The sequence below is a fragment of the Peromyscus leucopus genome, chromosome 4, assembly GCF_004664715.2.
Source record: "Peromyscus leucopus breed LL Stock chromosome 4, UCI_PerLeu_2.1, whole genome shotgun sequence".
NCBI classification, from domain to species: Eukaryota; Metazoa; Chordata; class Mammalia; order Rodentia; family Cricetidae; genus Peromyscus; species Peromyscus leucopus.
This window is the reverse complement of record NC_051066.1, coordinates 150,477,432-150,494,702: the sequence shown is the minus strand read 5'-3', so window position 1 is coordinate 150,494,702 and position 17,271 is coordinate 150,477,432. Positions and strand designations below refer to the sequence as shown.

Below are 17,271 nucleotides of genomic sequence, written 5' to 3'. Positions count from 1 at the left end.
ACTCTTTTTTGAGAGTAGTTCAGTATGTACCATAGGCTGGCCTTGAACTGTTAGCAATCCTGCCTCAGCCTCCCAAGTGCTGGAATTTGAGGTGTGAGCCTCAATGTCCAGCTTTTTCCATCCCTTTTTAGAAAGCCTTTCTTTTTATCTTTTTTTTTCTTTTTTCAGAGCTGAGGACCGAACCCAGGGCCTTGCACTTGCTAGGCAAACACTCTACCACTGAGCTAAATTCCCAAACCCAAGTCTTTATTTTTAGAGGTCTTTCTTCCATTATATCTTCTTGCTAATGACCCTCTCACATTTAGAAATAGTCCAATGTAACAGTTTTTCAGCAAATTTGGGAATGGTTTATATGGACTTATGGACTTAGAAGTGCTTTTCTTTTTCTTTCTTTCTTTTCTTTTTTCTCTCTTTCTTTTTTTTTTTTTTTTTTTTTTTGGATTTTCGAGACAGGGTTTCTCTGTGTAGATTTATGCCTTTCCTGGAACTCACTTTGTAGACCAGGCTGACCTCGAACTCACAGAGATCCGCCTGCCTCTGCCTCCCGAGTGCTGGGGTTAAAGGCATGCGCCACCACCGCCCGGCTTAGAAGTGTTTTTCAGTCTTGCTTCTCTCATATACCACATGCTTTAAGTGAGCGAAACATACACTCACGTACACACTTAAAAAAAAATTAAAACAACAAAACCCAGGAGGTCAAATAAAAAACAAAAAACAAACAAACAAAAAAAACTACATGATGAGTGGTAGATGGAGCTCAGTGGTAGAAGTTCGGTTCAGTCCCCAGGACAGCATCAAACAAAGCCACACCAACCTCTGAAAAGTCGTGTGAAGCAACCAGAAAGCACTTGTGCACGTTTGTTTTAGGCTCAGACTTCCGCATTAGAGTGTAAACTTCGTGAGGACAAGGACTTCTGCATCTCGCCTTTTTCTCAGCTTCTGACCTTGCACACAGCAGCAGGTTAACAAATGTTGACACAGAGAAGCAGTGACTGCGCAGAAGCAAACATAAAGCCGAGAAAGAAAGGAAGATAGGCCTGCTTTCCCAGCCCAGCTTGAGCTCCCGGGAAACTACAACTCCCAGCATGCCTGGACCCAACAGACCCGGGCTCGGCCCCTGACGCCCTAGCGTGTCTAGAGGGCGCAGGCAGGCTGCGGCGCCCGCCGGGACTTGTGGTCCCAGCCGCGGTGGGGGTGGGGCCGGCATGGAGGCGGGCGGGGGCCGGGGGCGGGCGCGGCCCCTCCCCCGTCACTTCCTGCCGGGCTGCGGGCGCCGGAGCCGCTCTTCAGCGTTTGCGCTGGCGGTCGTCGCGTCTGTGTCGTCTCCCTCTTCTTCTGATCCCCAGCCCGGCGGCGCCCGCCTCCTCCGCGGCCGCACCGCCTCTTCCCTCCCCTGGTCCCTTCTTCCTTGCCCTCTTCCCTTGCTCCTTCCCCTCCTCGCCGCCGCTCAGGACCGCCGGCCCGGGGACGAGCTCCGTGGAAGCAGCCAGGTGAGGCGGCGGGGCCGGGCCTCGGTACGGCCCTCGGAGGCACGGAGGCAGCGGGAGGTGGGCTAGGCCTCGCGGGCGCTCGTGCTGCGGCCCAGGCCCGTCTCCGCCCGCGGGGCCTTCCCGGAGGAGGCGGGCCCTCCGCGCCGCTCGTGGGCCGGGTGCCCGAGTTAGGCGGGGGCGCGGGCAGGGTCTGGGCCGGTCGGGAGCCCCCCGGGCCTCGGTGCTGTGCAGAGTGCTGCGTGCGGCCACTGCCGAGCAGTGGGACGTGGTGCCAATTCTCGGTTCTGCCCCCTTCGCGAGTCACTTCGTACTCTTTGTGTCTCTGTTGTGAGGGGAAAGGCGGGGGTAGAGAACTAATCCTGTCCGGATCCTGTCCCTGCCTCTTTAGACGGCAAAGGTGCAGTGAAATGGGGCGTGTAAAGCGCTTATCAGCGTGCCAGACCCACATCGTGTCCCAATAAACGGTTTGCATAATTTATTAGCATGATATGAAGGTATAATTTAGGGTGCAGACTGGACAGAAGTTGACCTACCTTCCCGTTTGGGTTTTCTCCGAGGCAGAAGAACCCGCGTGCCCACTGGCAGCGCCTGGGCATTGTGCTTGCTTAGCATCAGAGAGGGGCGCGCGCTTAATGGGGACACGGTAGCAGGCAAAATATGGATGTAAAGACATAGCCATCCTTTCTGTAGAACCAGCTGCGGGGGTTTCACCGGCTCCCCCAAGCTCAACCGTCTGTCCGCTGTCTCCCTGCCACCATCCACAAGCTCCCCTTGGGTTCAGCAGACCTTTCTGGATCCCTCCTGTGTGTCAGGCTCTGGAGGTGGGAGTGTGCGAAGCTGTGAAAACGCTGCTTTCCTGCTCCACATCTGCAGCCCTTCACTTTGGTTGGTTGAACTTCTCTTTCACTCCGGGGTCCCAGTTAGCAGTTTCCCTTAACCCCTGGCTGCACCTCCCTCCCCGTGGCAACATTGCTAGTGTGGAAGCTTTATTTGTTCCGTGCTGCCCGCCGTGGTGTGGGGTCCTTTTTAAAGGTCACTCTTTTCATCTGCTTGTAGCTGTAATTCTTGAGAAGGTGTTAGAAGAGATTTTGGATTTTCAGGCATCTGTGCTTACCAAATGAACTTAACATCGCTACTTGTTGAAGTAAAAACTAAAAATACAGTTGGTGAGTGTGGAGGAGCAGTCTCGGCCATTCTGGTGAACTTTTAGAAGAGCATCTTTTCTATTCTGACTCAGCCTTTGTTTTTATTTCTGAGTATTGTACCGGCCGCAGCTGTTGAAGTCAGAAGATTACTTTTGGATTCGATAGGTTGTCCGGCTCCTTGCTGCATGCTGAGCTGTCTCAAAGTGTCTGGTTTGTTTGTTTGTTTGTTTGGAATGTGTGCTTAGTGATGTAGGCATCCCCTCCCTTAAAGACATGTAAACTCAGATTTTCGAGTAGTATAGTGTGTTTGTGCTCAGTGACTCTTCTGTGCCTTAGGATGTATGTTTGTTTTTTTCCGAGACAGGGTTTCTCTGTGTAGCTTTCGAGTCTATCCTGGATCTTGCTCTGTAGACCAGGGTATCATCAAACTCAGAGATCCTCCTGCCTCTGCCTCCTTTAGTGCTGGGACTAAAGGCGCGCCACCACCGCCCCAGCTGCTTTAGGATTATTGTGTGTGTGTGTGTGTGTGTGTGTGTGTGTGTGTGTATTTTACCTTTGTGTTTATTTTGCCTTGGTGTTTATGTGGGCGTGTACACATGTGCATGTCCCTGTGTGCCTGTGGAGGCCAGAGGTCAACCTCTGGTGTCTTGCTCTTCCTTATTTTCTGAGACAGTCTCTAAGCATGATGCTCCCCTGACCTACTCATTTTTTCAGTCCCCCTGTCACCAGATTGCTTTGGGCAGTGAATTTCCTTAGTAAGTGGAGAATGTTTATATCACACCCACCTCAATAATGCAAGGCAGCCTCTGTGTTTTTGACATCTTTCTAAAATTTGTAACAGTCAGGAAATAGTTTCTAGTATCAATTGTTGAGTGTAGTGGCTTTTTAACAGCTCCTCCAGAAACGATTCTGCAAGCGGGTGCCAAGCATAGCCTTTGCCACATCGAAAATATGGTAGTTCAGGGAAGGGGTATTTAAGTGCTGTGGGGGAGAGCCTGAAGGTTTTTTTTTTTTTGACAGTATCTTTAGCTTCGGCTGACCTTGAAGGCCTGTCAGTCCTCTTGTCTGACCCACCAAGGTGCACAGATTACAGGTGTGAGCCGTCACGCCAGGCTTCTGAAGTTATTAAGTATGAAAGTTGAACACTATAGAGGGCACTGTGAATTGGCTGCCCAGCTTTGGCAATGATTAACTCCTCGCTCAGGTCAGGCCCATTTCATTTTGACCTCCATCCTTTGAGCTGGCTTGTTTGGAAACAAACCCTAAACCTGTTATAATCTTAGTCATTTTGACTTTACCATATCACCTCAGATTGCCTATTAAACTGTTAATAAAACACCATTTCTCAGTGTACTGGAACTGACAGGGTTTTTGTTTTGTTTTGTTTTGTTTTGTTTTGTTTTTGGTCTGGCTTCCTTGTTGACATGATTAATACACAGCAGAAAAAGAGCTGCAGAGTTAGCAGATTCCCCTCCTAGAGAACCGAGATTTCAGTCTTTCTCCTTACAACTGAATCAACTGTTCCTGAACTATTAATGACTAATTGAAAACTGGAGCAGTGGTGAATGTCTTTGATTCCAACACTTGGGAGACTGAGGCAGGCAGAGAGAGCCTGTCTGGAAAGGAAAAAGAAAAGGGCCGTGGGACTGCAGCTCAGTGGTGGGACACTTGCCTGTCATGCACGAGGCTCCAGGTTAAACCTCTAGCCTGCAAAGCTCCCAGACGTGTGCATTGCAGTCTGAAGGGCCCCTGCGGTGTTTACAAACAACTGTTGGCTGAGTGTTGAGGTCATCCTTAGCTCTCTGAACATATGGAACCCTAGGTAGGGATTGGTATTCAGAGATGAGGAGGACCGGAATGGTGTCAGCGTTTGCTGCTCTTACTCAGTTTTCGCTGTAACTTTGTTATTTCTGTGCTGCAGGTGTATATCAGAGCTCCCCCAGTACAGTGCTCTGCTGTTCAGTTGTTGCAGCCTGGGGGGGTAAGGAGGGGCGGCCTCTAAACATTAATTTAGGAGCCTGTTTTTGTTTTTTCTCTGATTTTTTTTTTTAAAGGGGAGGACGGGATGGAGGTTTTTTTTTTTTTTTAATTTTATTTATGTATTTTTTAGGTATGTGTGTTCTGTCTGCATGCATGTCAGAGAGAGCTTCAGATACCATGTGGTTGCTGGGAATTGAACTCAGGACCTTTGAAAGAGCAGCCAGTGCTCTTAAAACCTCTGAGCCATCTCTCTAGGCCCCCCCCCCCTTTTTTTTAATTTTTTTGAGACAGGGTTTCTCTGTGTATCCTTAGCTGTCTTGGATCTCACTCTGTAGACTAGGCTGGCCTTGAACTCACAGAGATCCGCCTGTATCTGCTTTCCAAGTGCTGGGATTAAAGGTATGAGCCACCACTGCCATGCTTAGAGCCTGTTCTTTTTTTTTTTTTTTTTGGTTTTTCGAGACAGGGTTTCTCTGTGTAGCTTTGCGCCTTTCCTGGAGCTCACTTGGTAGCCCAGGCTGGCCTCGAACTCACAGAGATCCGCCTGGCTCTGCCTCCCGAGTGCTGGGATTAAAGGCGTGCGCCACCAACGCCCGGCTAGAGCCTGTTCTTAATCCCAGAATTCCATGTATAAGAAGGAATAATAAAAAAAAAAAAAAAATTAAAAACACTTGATCTGCCAAGCGGTGGTGGCGCACATTTTTAATTCCAGCACTTGGGAGGCAGAGGCAGGTGGATCTCTGAGTTGGAGGCCAGCCTATTCTACAGAGTGAGTTCCAGGACAGCGAAGTCTACACAGAGAAAACCTGTCTCAAAAAACCAACCAAACAAACAAATAAAAACAAACCCAATTGGTCTTTCCTATTAGGCTTAAAGTAAAACTTTGGAGTACTTAGAATTTTTTTTTTTCTTTTGGTTTTTTGAGACAGGGTTTCTCTGTGTAGTTTTTGGTGCCTGTCCTGGATCTCACTCTGTAGACCAGGCTGGCCTCGAACTCACAGAGATCCGCCTGGCTGTGCCTCCTGAGTGCTGGGATTAAAGGCATGAGCCACCACTGCCCGGCTGTAAAGTAAATTTTTTGCTGTACTTAAAATACGTGTTCTCTTAAGTTTCAGTCATAAAGCTCATTTATATGCACATTACTTTAAGTTTAGACATGAACTTGAATCATGGATCCCCCTTAGTCTTTAGACTCCTTAGTCTAAACGGGAGCATCATTCCTGCTGCAATCCTGGCAGGTCAGGCAGCAGGAACCCAGTGGGCACCTTTCCTGTGTAGGTCCTGTACCTAGACTCGGGGGAAACAAGGTGTCTTCAGAGTTGATCTGCTCAGTTTTCCAGGCTGAAGGTTTTTGAAAAACATAGAACTTTTATTAGTTTTCTTCTTTGACAATTTGCGTACACTGCAGTCTGACTGCCCTCCTCACTGGCCCCTCTCCTACGGGGTGTTATGACCTCTATCCTATGCTGGGCCATCTTAAGTGACACTGTTGCACTCCTCAGTTGATGGGTTTGAGAGTGCTTGAAAAGCATTCTCTTAGCCTGGAGTTTTAAAGACTTCAAAACCATTAACAGGGTTTTCATGACTTGTTTCACAGCAGACCTGTTAATGGAGGACATGTGTGGAATTTTGTTGGTTTTTTTTTTTTTATTAAACACAAAAGCCAAAACTCCTTACTAGAATCAAAGCTGTAGTGTTTATGCTGCTCCAAAATATAGAAATTACAGGCTAACGGGTTGAACATGAGAAGACCTGTGAATTGCTATGGTTTACTTTCTCCCAGCATTTTATTACAAAGTTTCTGAAACTTGAGTCCTGGCCCTTGAGGCCCCACCTACTCTACCATTACCACTGACCCCACTTGCACTAACATGCTTGTCTGTCTCCTGTTGTTAATCTAGATTCTGGTGCACTTCACAGTTGCCACAGCGCCGCCACAGTTCACTGGTGCTCACTAGTTTGTTATTTGTTTTGCTCTGCTGAGAGTGGGCCTAGGACCTGGCTTAAAATAGCCAAATACCCTACTGCTGAGCTCCATCTCCAGCTGTTAAATAGCCAAATACCCTACTGCTGAGCTCCATCTCCAGCTGTTAAGGTTGATTTTAGTTTATTTAGTTTTCAGTTTTTTCTTTTTGAGTTGGGTCTTGCTTTGTAGCCCTGGCTGGCTGTCCTGGAACTTGTTCTGTAGACCAGGGTGGCCTCAAACTCACAGAGATCCACCTGCCTCTGCCTCCTGAGTGCTGGGATCAAAGGCGTGTACAACCATGCCCAGCCCAGATCTTTTGTAAAAGTCAAGAGTTTTGTTGATTTTTACTTCCAACTAGGCTTTGACTGAAAAATCTCTGCTTTTAAAGCTAATTGTTTATGAACTTTTCCACCAGGATCATGTTGACCAAATCTTTTGTTCTCACCTGCAGAGGAAATGGGTTAGAAGTAGCTGCGTGGGGATCTGTCTGTCAAAGGGTCCAGATGACGTTTGGCTATCTGCTTTGCTGGCTGCTTAGTGCTCTGAACTAAAAACCACACTGTGAACTGTTTTCAAGGAAGCTAAAGGAAATTACTGCCAGTACCTGAGTTATTTTTTAATATTTTCATTCTCACAGTAGTGACAGGTTGATTTATTTATTTATTTTTGACAGGTTGATTTAAAGCTGATGTCACCTTGTAAGTGGAGGAGACAAAACAAACCTCCAGTGTCACGTGTTCCTTTGCTTAATAAGGTGCACTCTGGAAGCAGAGATGGGAGGCATTTGCCTCTCACTAAATCAGTCTCTGCCAGGTGTGGTGGCACACACTTTTCTCTCAGCACTTGGGAGGCAGAGGCAGGCAGATCTCTCAGTTCCAGTCAGGCCTGGTCTACAGCCAGGGCTACAGGGATAGACTCTGTCTCAACCCTTCTGCCCCCAAACAAATAAAAAAAGAATTACAAGGTAGAGTTATTTATTTGATGAAGAAAAGAATCCAAGATGTGGAATTTATCTAAGAAATGGAAGCTGCCTGTTACTGAACTCTTGTAGACCGAGGTTGAAGTAGACCTTTCTTTATGTGGATTCCTCCCTTCTAGGACTAACCAGGCTGACCCCACTTTGGAGATCAGATGAGATCTGGTCTGACTGTAGACTTGATGTTAGATTTCTGTTCCCTTATCCGCTCCAGAGTAAGGGTCAGAGCTGAGGGTAGGCAAGCCCTTGGGACTCAAGTCCCTGGCAAGGTCCTCCACCACCGGAGCACTGATGGGCCTGATTCTAAAGTAAGGTTCTTGTTTTAGCCCTAATGGCATGTCATCTCTTGAGCCCAGACACTCTTTCCACAGAGTCGTGTGCGTCTCTGCACTTAGGGTACATTGCTTTTCTCTCTGGCATGGCTTTTGTTCATTAGAATTTCAGGCCAGTTTGAAAGAAAATGTGTTTAAGTAATGCATGGTCTTGTTTATGGGCCCTTTGGGTCAGTGAGTGCAGGACTCAGTAGTCTACACTGCTGCTTCCCTTAGTATACAGAGCATGTCACATGCGTAGGAGTCAGTCTTTCTTGTTACATATAAAATTGGGTTCCCACTGCCATTTTCATATGATTAGCTACTCAGTTGTCAAGTGATTCCTGGGTGGATTAGCTGTTAATGTGGATGATATGGTTGTAAACAAACATGTCTCACTAGTGTTGACTATTAAACTGTTAACCTGCCCACACCTTGCATTCATAAAACATTCCTAATAAGCCATATAAGTACATTAAGAAAAGCCACCTTAGAAAGACTGTGTACAGAGGCAGGCAGATCTCTGAGTGCGAGGCCAGCCTAGTCTACAGAGTGAGTTCCAGGGCAGCCAGGGCTACACAGAGAGACCCTGTCTCAAAAACAAAACAAAACAAAAAAGGTTTATGTGCATGCCAGATGGTGGTGGAGCACACCTTTAACCCCAGCACTCAGGAGGCAGAGGCAGGTGGATCTCTGTGAGTTCAAGATCAGTCTGGTCTATAGATGGAGTTCCAGGAGAGCCAGGACTACAGAGAAAAACCCTGTCTAAAAAGAAAAAAAAAAGGCTGTGTGCATGCAGAACAACATTCTCTTGTTCTTTTGGTGTTGAATGCTTCACTCTCAGCAGACAAGCCGCTGTCTAGAGGTCAGTGGTGGTGAGCTAAGTATTGCAGGCAGTGGAGGTTCATGCTGCAGCAGACTGAAAGAACTCTATCTCCCTACCTGCCTGTCACCAGGTAAAGGGTCATGGCACCTCACTGGGTAGACCTGGTAAATTGGGCAGCAGAGAACTGTAGACTCCAAACCTAATGTGCCTTTGCTGGGTGTGTTAGCCTCTGACAGGGAGGGCGCCAGCATTCTGTACAGCATCAGCAAGCAGCACTCCCATTTCTATCAGGGTGAACTCTGCAAAAGCATCCTAAGCCTGTAATCCCAGCACCTGGAAGGTGGGGATAGGAACATCAGGAGTTCAAGGCCAGCTTTGGCTACATACCAAGTATGAAATTGTTCCAGGCTCCATGAGACCTGTCTTACCCACACCCCTCCCAAAAAAGGGGGGGGCATGGAAAAATTAGGCAAGATCTGAGGCAATCACAAGGCCTGTTCCTGATGGAAGTAATTAGTAACCTGAGCAGTATTATCCATTCACTTCATCCCAGAACAGACCCTTCTGTTGGATGAGACACACTCATTCCATCTGATTTCACAGTAACCTCCAGATGTCACCCACCACACACCACCAAGGCAGTGGGTGTCACTGATCAGCCTCTTAGGAGCAGCCATAAGGAGGACTGACTGACTAGAAGGGGGCCAGAGAGGCTTGTAGTTCAGGAGATGAACAACTCAAAGGAAGTGAGAGAGAAATGGTTCAGCAAGCAGCTTACCGCTGAACGCTAAACTACTAAATTAGCCAGGCTCTTAGAACAGGTGGGAAAGACAGTGGCAGACACACTGACCCTGGAAAAGTCGCTGGGATTGGAGAACCGAGCCCCTCCCTCCCAAAAAAAGTTTAATTGAAATTTATTTCTTAGTACCACCGCCACAAAAAAAAAAAGAAAGAAAGAAAGAAAGAAAAAAAAACCTTCAGAAGTTAATTGGAATCTTAATATTTTTATAATAAAGCAGATGATTATAATTCAAAAGAAAATATTTTTCATTTTTCTGTTTGTTTTGTTTTTGCTTTTTTTGTTTTCTTGAGACAGGGTCTCACTGTGTAGCCCTGGTTGGCTGTCTTAGAACTTACTATGTAAACCAGGTTGGCCTTGAACTCACAGATTTCCTACCTCTGCCTCCCAAAAATTAAAGGTGTATGCCACCATGCCCAGCTGAAAGTAAGTTTTTTTTAGCAAGAATTTAGTCTATAGTCAAGGTATCACTTATTTCTATTTATTTATTTATTTATTTGGTTTTTCTAGACAGGGATTCTCTGTGTAGCTTTGTGCCTTTCCTGGAACTCACTTTGTAGCCCAGGCTGGCCTGGAACTCACAGAGATCCACCTGACTCTGCTTCCCCAGTGCTGGGATTAAAGGCGTGCACCACTATCACCCGGCTAAGGTATCACTTTTAATAAAGCCCAGTGACATATTACAGTTGAGGAGATAACTGGTGTTCCTCAAGAAAGGTTGTAACATAGACCTCTCCCTGTTTAGTGTTGTTGCCTGTCCTTAGCCCTCACCCAGACCCGCAGTTCACAGCCAAGGGAGCTTTGCTGTTGCCACGTGTCTTTTTCAGTAACCAGGTAATGTTTATTCTAAGTGATTTATTACTAAGTGAGGACTGCTCTGGCCGGATGTGGTGGATGTGCTTCTAACCTCAGCCCTAAGGTATGAGTTTGAAGCCGGCTTGGGATACATAGGAAGATTCCACCTCTCCACAGAGGTGAGCTTGGTGGTGCATGCCTTGAATCTCAGTCTTGGGAAGTCTCTGAGTTTATGGCCAGCTTGGTCTACCCAGTGAGACTTAGTCTTCAAAAGAAGTGACTAGATAAGCAAATATTGCAGATACTGCACTTGCTGTGCTCAGGCGGGCTGTTAATCAGTGATCCTCTTCCCTACTCTTCTGAATGCTGGAATTACAGTATTCACCACTTGTGGCAGAAGTGTGTGTGTGTGTGTGTGTGTGTGTGTGTGTGTGTGTGTGTGTGCGCGCGCGCGTGCGTGCGCGCGCGCATGTGTGCCTGGGACATAGGTGTGCTGTTTCCAGGCCGTTTCTGCTTAGTAAATTAATAGCTTCTCACACAGAATCCAGGAAAGATCTAAGTTCTTAGACTCTGCCAGCTTCAGACAGAGCTTATGTCTCATGGCAGCAAGACAGTGGAGAGAAAGGCGCCATTTGTTATCACTACTAAAGACTTCTTAGATTTCGTTATTTTATGTCTGTGCACCATGAGCATGCCTAGTGCCTGTGGAGGCCGAAAGAGGGCGTTGGATCCCTCAACCAGAGTTACAGATGGCTGTGGGTTTCCATGTGGGTTCTGGGACCTCATCCAGCTCCTCTGGAAAAGCAGCCCTGAGCCATCCCTCCAGCCTCATCCTTTATTATTGCAACAGTTGTTTGTTTTTGTGTGTTTGTGTGTCTGAATGCACATGTACTATGTGCATATAGAGGCCAAAGGACAACTTATAGGAAGGAGTCAACTCTGCTTTCCACCATGTAGGTTCCAAGGCTTGAACTCAGGTCCTCAGGCTTGGAGGTTAGTGCCCCCTACAAGCTGAGCCATTTTTCTGGCCCCATGCCCCATCCTATGTATTTATTTATTGTTTATTTATTTTGGAACAGGTCTCTATGTAGACCAGGCTGACCCCAAACTCACAGAGATCTGTCTGTCCCTACTGTATTTTTGTGACAGAGTTACTGTCCTGGAGCTCACTGATTAGGCTGGTGGGCCAGCAAGCCCCAGGCACCTGCCTGTCTCTGTCTCCCTACTGTGCTGAACTTTTTAAAAAAATGTGTGTGGCCAGGTGGTGGTGGTGGTGGTGGTGGTGGTGGTGGTGGTGGTGGTGGTGGTGGTGGTGGTGGTGGTGGTGGTGGTACACGCCTTTAATCCCAGCATTGGGAGGCAGTGTACCCAGATCACAGGCTGATCTCGGTGAGTTTGAGGCCAGCCTGGTCTACAGAGTGAGTTCCAGGTGTGTGTGCGTGCACCTGTATGTGCATACCTGCCATAGCAGACGTTCGAAAAACAAAATAGAACTTGTGGTAGTTATTTTTCTCCTACTGTGTGAGTCCTGGGGGTTGAACTCAGGTTGTCAGGTGGTGGCACGTGCTGTCCTTGTAAGACATTTCCCTTCTCAGCTTTCCCACCTGGGTCCTTGTGTGTATGACAAGCACTTCACTGACGGAGCCGTCCAACTCTGTAGTCCCCAAACTGAAACCTCTCGAACATTTTAGATTTCCAGATTAGGATTGTTCATATTTTACTGTTTAGAGGTAGAACTTGAGCTGTAAAGACAGAAAGAAGCAGCAGCAGCACGCTTGTAATCTGACTTGTGGAATTTAGGCAGTAAACAGCAATTTTCTATTGTCTGTGAAGACAGACTGAAATGAACCCAAACTGTAGAAAGCACAGAATTGCAGGCAAGGAATTCTAGCTGCTGCTCACTGCTACTTTTTTCTTCCTTTCCAATTTTCAGTGTACAAAACATTGAGTTTGGCTGTGCCATTTTCTGTATGTATGTATCCCATCGTGCTTTGTCTGCGTGTGCCGTGCTCACCCTGCCCTGTCCTCCTGACAGCTGTTGTTTCTGTTCTCTAATTGGTACTTGATCTCCCTCCCACCCCACAGTGAGGCAGGGTCTCACTGTCTAGACCAGGCTGGCCTAGAACTCCCAGCCTGCCTCTGCCTCCCAAATGCTGAGACTGAAGGTGTGACCACCATGCCTGTTGTGAATTGGTTTTATTAAATATAATGTGCTTTTAAAAATCTTCACACCCTCTCCACTGTGATGTCCCCGAGTCTTAGGTGCAGGAGTTGTGTTGTAGATGCGTCCGCTGGGCTGGACACCCGTGACCGGTTTGCTGCATCTTCACCAGTTGGGATTGTCTGTTACCGTCTGTCTTTCAGAAGCTTCTCTGGTCAGGATTGGAGCTGCTCTTTTTTTTTTTTTGGTTTTTCGAGACAGGGTTTCTCTGTGTAGCTTTGCGCCTTTCCTGGAACTCACTTGGTAGCCCAGGCTGGCCTCGAACTCACAGAGATCCGCCTGGCTCTGCCTCCCGAGTGCTGGGATTAAAGGCGTGCGCCACCATCGCCCGGCTGGAGCTGCTCTTAGTGTGTGTATGAGGACTAGTGTGTGGAACGCAGTTAGGAATTATGCTGGTCTAGTAAAGTGGCAGTGGTAGGTTCCCTTCCAGGATCTGTGACACCCCCCCCCCCATCCTTGGGTAGTTAGCTAAGTTTCCAGTAACAGGCATGATCTCCTTGTTGGGAGGTCTTAAGTCCAGTTAAACTTAGTTACTGGGCTGCTCTTCCAGAGGTCCTGAGTTCAATTCCCAGCAACCACATGGTGGCTCACAACCATCCATAATGAGATCTGGTGCCCTCTTCTGGCCTGTAGGCATGCATGCAGACATAATAAATATATATAATAATAAAATAAATAAAATAAATTCAACTTGGTTACCTCCAGGGTGTGACTGCTGCTGTTAGACCTTTAGGGTGGCTTGCCATGCTGGTCATTGTAGTTCTCAGACTTCACATCTGCAGAGAACTCTTTCGGTTCTTCCTTCCCTTGACAGCTTGCATAGCACCTTCCAGGACTGTTGAATTTCATTTTAAAACTGTTGTGGGGAAGGGGAAAATAAGAGCCTGGTAAAGTTCTAGGGATAGAAAAGAAAATGAGGTTTATGGATGGAAAGGCTGTTGGAATTAAACTTTTTTTTAAAAGACTGGTTCTCTCCATGTAGTCCTAGAACTCAGAGATCCTCCTGCTTCTGTCTCCTGAGTGCTGGGATTAAAGGTGTGTACCACTGGTGATGCCTGGCCTTGGAATTAATTTTTTTTTAACTTTTGTTTGCTGTAGCAGTTTTTCTGGGAGGAACAATTAATGATGACTTCTCATTTAGGAAGTGTATTTTTACTTAGATGTATTTATTTTATATGTATGAGTGTTTGACCTGGATATATATGCATGCACCACTGCTTGCCTGGTGCTTGTGGAGGTCAGCAGACAATGTCAGATCCCCTGAAAAGACCTATGAGTGGTTGTCAGACACTATGTGGGTGCTCAAAATAACCTGGGTCCTCTCTGGCTCTCAACCTGTGGGTTGTGACCTTTTTGGGGGGAGGACGAACAACCTTTTCACCAGGGTCACCTAAGATCATTGGAAAACAGATATTTACACTACAATTCATAATAGTAGCAAAATTACAGTTAGGAGGTAGCAATGAAAATCATTTTATGGTTGGGGGTCACCACAACATGAGGAACTGTTAAAGGGTCCCATCCTTCCTAGAGGTTGAGATCCACTGCTGTAGTCTCTAGGAAGGTTTTTTTTTTTTTTGGTAGCAGGCCACCCAGCAGTCACATTTGTGTGCAGAAGAATCCTCCCATGTCCATTTGACTCTGGCAAATGTGCTATGGGACCACACTCAAGGCTTAAACTGTGTGCAGAGGCCCTGCGGTCAGGCATTTCCAGGCGGTCAGTTGTAGACAGTTCTGTTGTCTAGCTAGTGAGTGGGAGTGGGACCCCTTAAGCTAACTATCCTGTCCTGTTTTTGTTTCTCTTGAGTACAAAGTACATAGTGGGATGCTTTATAGTTGTTTGGTTACATTTCTTTCTTTTTGCAGTTATGTATGTATCCAGAACTGTGGTTGAACATGACTTGACATTGATCTTAAAGTGATCACTTTGGGAATTATTGTATAGACTGCTAATGACTGACACCCATCTGTGCTCATGGCTTTTCTTGCTCCAGGTATTTGGATGATACTGGAGCCTATGGGTTTTTTCTGGGAGGGAGGGGAAGCAACCTGAGAGGTGAGTTCTACTCCCAGAAAACAACTGAATTGCATCTAGAAAAAATGTCTCCGATAAGGGTCTTAGGCTGGAGTGATGGCTTAGTGGTTGAGAGCTAGCTCTTCCTGTGCTTCCGGAGGACCTGAGTTTAGTTCCCAGCCTCCACCTGCAGTTCTAGCTCCCGGGGATCTCATGCCCTCTTTGGCCTTCGTGATCACCTGCACTCAAGTGCATATCACATATACACACACACACATAATTTAAAAATAAAATTAATCTTATAAAAATAAATAAAAGGGTTGGGCGATGGTGTTGCACGCCTTTAATCCCAGCATTTGGAGGCAGGTGGATGTCTGTGAGTTCAAGGCCAGCCTGGTCTGCAGAGCAAGTTCCAGGACAGTCAGGGCTATACAGAGAAATCTTGTCTCAAAAAAAATACAAAACAAAACAAATAAACAAACAAAGAAATAAAGGTTTCTTTAGAATTGAGAGGTCCCCCACAACACACACAGACACAGACACACACACACACACACACACACACACACACACACACACACACGGTTTCTCTATGTAACAGCTGTGGCTGTCCTAGAACTTACTCTGTAGACCAGGCTGACCTCAAACTCAACAGAGATCCACCTGCCTCTGGAGATCACTTTTACAAAGGGGAATGATGTGTTGATTATACAGAAGCATAGATACTACATTATCTGTGTTAATTAGTGAAAAGTTGGTTAATTAGAAGTCTTCTCCATGGGTAAGAAGGATGACTTAGCAATTAAAAGTGCTTGCTCAGCAAGCCTCATGACCTGATTTCAATTCCTGAATCCCATGATGGAAAGAGAGAACCCATTCCTGCAAGTTAATCTTCTGACCTCCACACACATGCTGTGGTATATGTGTGTCTGCACTCACACACTACACCACATCACATCACATCACTCACTGCTAATTTTTTTAAGGGCTTATCTGAGCTTGGTCCTACATGCCAGTGATTCTCAACCCTGAAGAGGTAAAGGAGGATGATTGCCATTAGGCCAGTCTGGACTATGTAGTGAATCGAATCCTTGTTTCAAAAAGCAAAACACCAAACCAAGACAAAAAGTGCTCAAGTTGTTGTATACTAATAAGACTTGGAAGTTGTATTTGGAAATCAGTAAGACTAATGGCCCTTGCAGCTAATCCTGGCCTCCTTTTCTGACGTGTTCCTTGTGTATTAAGTCATTCCGGTGTGCTCAGTATCATCAGGTGGTCCTGCATTTACTGCTGAGTGAGGAACGCATTCACATAGCCACTGTGTAGCACACATGTGCAATTCAAACAAACAAACAAACAAGCAAACAAGGATTTTATGAGGTTTACAGGCTCATGTTCCTTTCTCCACATCCAGAAAAAGTGCTTTGTACTTGTAAAGTAAAATTTGTCAAACCAGGTGAGGCCCCACTTTTGGTTTTATTATTGTGTGTGTGTTGTGTTTGTATATTATGTGTATGTATATATGTGTGTATATATAATTTTATTTGTTTTTAGACAAGACCTCACTGTGTAGTCCATGTTGTCCTCAAATGAGCCTCTTATTTCAGCTGAGATTGTGGATATGTGTCATTTTCCAAGTGAGACTCTATGAGGGTTTTTTTTTTTTTTTTTTTTTTTTTTTTGAGACAGGGTCTCTATGTAGCCCTTGCTGGCCTAAAGTCCATCATATCTAGACCAGGCTGGCCTCAAACAGAGATCCACCTGCCACCCCAATGCTTGGATTAAAGGTGTGTGCCACCGTGGCTGGCAGTTGTTTTTTGTTTTTTGTTTTTCTGGAGCTGAGGACTGAACCCAGGGCCTTGCGCTTGCTAGGCAAGTGCTCCACCCACTGAGCTACACCCCCAGCGGTAGAGATGCTATGCCTGACAGTTTTGATGATACTCTGTGTCAGTTAGCTGATGGGAGTCCCTGGTGTTGAGCAGGTGCAGATGTTTTGAAAGAAGCACTTTAAGCTCCTCCTTGTCATTCCTTTTGTGGTGTATTGCTTGTGTGTCAGTAAATGTTGTTTTGAAAGGAAGACTAGCATGTTCTCCTGAGCTGGCCTCTAAGTCCTTCAGTAGATGATGCAGAAGGATGGAGGAAGTGGACCCTTACAGTCAGATGTCCAGTGAGACCTGAGCTCTCAGCTTCCTTTCTCTATGAGTGACAAACAGTTTGGTCTCTCATGAGGTGAGGCCCTCATGTACCTGGTTGGAAACAGCCCTGAAGGGCAGGTTTAAAGGAAGGCGGTGGCATGGAGGGTTCAGCTGCATGGAGGGTTCAGCTGCAGCGGTAGAGATGCTAAGAAACAGCAGTTGGAATTCCGTGGTCCCCGGGGCTGCTTTGAACTTGACAGATGCCAGTAGTGGGGAGCTTTGTTCCTCACAGTGCATTTTCCCCATTTGTAACTGTGATGTTTGTATGGTGCCCCTGCTTCCTCTGCCCTGTATAAGAGCTATAGTAAACCCCTTTACATTGATCAGCTATAGTAGACCCCTTTACATTGATCAGCTATAGTAGACCCCTTTACATTGATCAGCTATAGTAGACCCCTTTACATTGATCAGCTATAGTAAACCCCTTTACATTGATCAGCTATAGTAGACCCCTTTACATTGATCAGCTATAGTAAACCCCTTTACATTGATCAGCTATAGTAGACCCCTTTACATTGATCAGAAGTGACAACCAGAAATACCCAGCCATTGC

At 46.4% G+C, this 17,271-nt stretch overlaps 1 protein-coding gene across 4 annotated transcripts in view; it reads left to right on the top strand.

Annotated features, from left to right (window-relative positions):
* Positions 1-1,243: 1,243 nt before the first annotated feature.
* Positions 1,244-17,271, top strand: part of Stau1 (staufen double-stranded RNA binding protein 1) — a 53,385-nt gene continuing 37,357 nt past the window's right edge. For 3 of the 4 annotated variants that reach the window (XM_037205569.1, XM_028868554.2, XM_037205568.1), the window contains exon 1: positions 1,296-1,490. The gene's annotated coding sequence lies outside the window, so the exon portion shown is untranslated. Of the gene's footprint in view, positions 1,491-17,271 lie in introns of all 4 variants that reach the window. The other variant, XM_028868555.2, reaches the window with a different exon arrangement.